We start from the raw sequence: 3899 nt of genomic DNA on the forward strand, positions 1-3899 counted from the left end.
AGTCTTGATAGAAACTTAGAGTAAATTTAGCCTTCCTAGCTACATCTCTTCAGATCAAGGTCCTCAGTTCACTGCCCATGCAGGCAACAGTAAGTAAAATAGTATCACATTCAGTTTACTTATTTTATTTATCACTTTCAAAGTAGTAGGTTAACAGAAAATTGGAATGGTTAACTAACACACCTGCTTAAGAAGATGAGCATGACAAAGAAACAAAGTGCTGATTTACAAACCTCCAGCACTGTGTTTTGCAATGTAAGGTGAGGGGAACTAAAAATAGGTTTCTGTTAGATAGATGATTACACTTTTGTGGTGGAATTAAGGAGAAAGGGTTTACGCTTTACAGGAATTTACATATGTCTTCCTTACTTCACCAAAATTTTCTTTCTCAGTAGTGGTTAGTCCCTAAAACTAGAGCTACCATTAAGAATCCCAAAGTCTGGTAATATTCCAAAAAAAAAGGCAGTATGTATATTAATTTGAACCTAAATACAAAAATTCCAAAGAGATAGTGGGATGAATTATCTATTCCCTGCACCTTGCCAAGCTGGGACTAATTATGCAAATGTTTGTTGCCTCTTGAAAGGGTTAATCCCATTTCTCTGTATTGGACCGAAGGGAAAATCGTGGAATATCTCATCTCTTTTTACAATTTATTTTATTGAAATATAGTTGATTTACAGTGTTGTGTTAGTTTCTTCTGTACAGCAAAGTGACTCAATTATATATATATATATTATATATATAATATATATATATTCTTTTTCATATCCTTTTCCATTATGGTTTGTCATAGGGTATTGAATATCGTTCCCTATGCCATACAGTAGGACCTTGTTGTTTAGGAGTATCTCATCTTGTACCAGCCATATAGACCAGCCCAGTGACTTAACCAGAGGGACCTACATTAAGGAGAAATGTTTGGATTAAAGTAGTGATAAATGGAAGAAAGTTGAAATTGTTGCTGAGGGGAGGGTAGCTAATAAATGGGTGTTAAAAAGGGAACATCTAATAAATTCTGGTGCCTTAAGAGAAGCATAGAGCATGAGAATATTATTCTGTCTTAGCTTTGACTCAGATGCCCTTTAGGTGAAGGACTCGTTTATCAAAATCTCCTCTTTTGAATAACCAAGAAGTAGAATAGCCAACCCAGTGAACATATATGTACTTCTGAGAGTGGTCTGTGTCCTCATAATGGATGAACAGGTGGAAGGTCTGACTGTAATCACATGGAACAATACTAAGGTGGCTATGTCTTTTGGTTCCCATTTCATAGGATAGAGCTATTACTGAAGACCTGAGTTAGGAAGAAAACCATGAGAATATATATCCAGTTGAATCTGAACAACATTGATTAATAATAATCTAGGTGAACAGTTGCATGGCCATTTATTTTGGTGGTGAAGGTTTAAGGAAGGTACTGGAGTATGACAGTAGAAGTTCATCTTCTACATGTTCCATCTGTCAAAACATTGTGTGTAAAAACAGCTCCTTTGCCCAACATTGTGGGTGGAAAGCCATAAAGATGTAGAGGAACAATTGGGACACTTGGATCACTGAGAAAGGAAAAGAATTTAGTATAACTTGTTGGGCCCACCTTACTGAGAGTGAAAAGCCAGAAAGTCTATGTGGATGGCTGTGGGAAGCTCTATGGCACATCCAAACCAAAGTCAGTTTAGTGGTAACAACTACTCACGGGACCTTAGCCTAATGGGGTCAATGTGATCAGGTCCCAGGTTTATTTCCTAAATGTAAGAAGCTAATACTCAGTGTCAACAGAGGGTCTGGTGGATCAAACAGCTTTTGCCTCCTAAAAAAAGAGAGCCTTCGGAGAATTAGGAGCTGGGCTAGGAGTAATTGATGAAGAGGAATTCACTTTTAATGAGGAAAGATATTTTGAAGAAAACAAATGCTTCTGGAGCAAATGGGGAACCTCCAAGGCATTTTCCTCCAGGAGGAAAGTTAAGGATGGCAACACAGCACTGCGAAAATGGGCTTTGCAATCAGAGCAGACACCAAGATAACCTGCCCAAACTCAGCAATGGAAATGAGCTTGTATATCAGCACAGCTGGGCTCTTTGGTATCTTAACTCAAAGGAGTCTGAGCTATCTGAGGCCCCAGAGCCAGAGATTCTCACGCATGGGAGATGTGTGGGCTACATAGTCTGCGGAAATTTGTAATTGGAGAACGCAACCTCTAGAGGTGCTCTTTAACAATTTCAGTGCCGCAACTGAGGGCGAACCGTTCCTTTCCTCTAACATTATTCACGAGCATTGGACAAACTTTAAACAGGACTAGAGGGCTCCCCAAGGAGAAGAGATAAACCCAGCTGTGGGACATGTCTCACTGGGAACCACTCTCTCTCAAGCCATGTATCAGAGAAAAGGAATTTGACTGTGTTTTCAGGAGGTTTGGAGTCCTAAAATAACAGAGACATGGTCTCTAACCTAAATTCCTATGATAAGAGGTAGATTTTATTGAGATGGACAAAATAATGATATGTAACTATGTCTGATTTATATTGTACCGTGTATCCATGACACTGCTGTATGGTGCAATACACAAATCATAGGTAAATTTAATATTGTAGAAGCTAATCAAATTTATGATATTACTGAGGTGGTTGATCAAATGTTGTGAGATTAGATTAAAACTCCCTCATGATGTTATCCCTATGGAGGAGAAGTGGCCTGAAGAAAATTTACACTTGATGATTGACAATTAGTAATCTCTCTCACCCAATAGATGTGTACATTAAAGTGCAGATTACTATAAGTCAGGGAGACAAAAGTATTATGAAGTTAGTGCAAAATATGAGAAAGTTTGTGCTATTCTGTGCTAATATTATTGGATTGTTCATCTGTTTAAATCCATACCAACCTCTTGTTAGTTATTATAGATGTTTGCAGTTTGGTGAATTTTGATTGTCTCTGTGATTATATGATGCTTTAAGGCAAGTAATTACTGTCAAACCAAGAGTTATCATTAGGTCTAAAAAGGCCTTGCTCATAGGTCAGGGAGCTAGACTGTGCTATGAGGGGTAATTCCAGAAGACCTGGAGTTGGCCAGATCAAGACATGAACTGTGCTGATTAATAGTGTTGCTTTGTAACCATGAGTCTGAGGAGTTTCTGGCCAGTCTGTTCCAGCTTTCAGCATTGTTTATTGGTAACAGTGAGACTGATGATTTGTACCTGGTCTTCATGAGACCTCAGAGAGCTGTTGGGGCAGATTATGTAGCAAGAATATGCCTATGTGACCTGCAAGGTATAAGAAACCCTGGCTGAGACTCCGATTCTCGCTCCCTAGTTTCAAGGTGTTCCCTGTCAGTTTGTCCTCGTCCTAGAGAGGAAGCACATATGTATGGCCTTTACAAAAAGAGGACATCTGGAGCTCAGGCCTGACTTCTCCAGTGAGGCCTGACCCCTCACTGTAAAGCAGCCTTGCACTGTGATGCCTGTCTTTCCTCTATGCTGATGCTGTATCAGATCCCTTTCCTGCCATAAGCCACAGATTTGTAAGCATTTTCATTTTGGTTCCTGTGAGTCTTCCTTAGTGATCAAACCCTGTCTAACTGTCACTGTTAGTGCAGTTAGATTCCAGATACTTTAGGGAAAAAAAGCAGTTACAGCCATAATTTCTCACCCTCATCTCCTCCTCACCTCCCCACCCCCATGCTACACACAGACACACACACAGACACACACACACACACACACACACACACACACACACGTGCATACACACACTCTCCTGGGACAACAGCTCACATCTCTTGCCCAGCAGAAAGCAGACAGCCTAAATGATATACAGTGGAAACTTGAGTCTGTCAAAAATTGCAAGATACAAGAAAATACTGGGACTTGATCTTTTCTCTGGGGTTGGGGGGGTGGGTAGGG

This window comes from Balaenoptera physalus (assembly GCF_965194825.1).
Source record: "Balaenoptera physalus genome assembly, chromosome: 12".
Taxonomy (NCBI): Eukaryota; Metazoa; Chordata; class Mammalia; order Artiodactyla; family Balaenopteridae; genus Balaenoptera; species Balaenoptera physalus.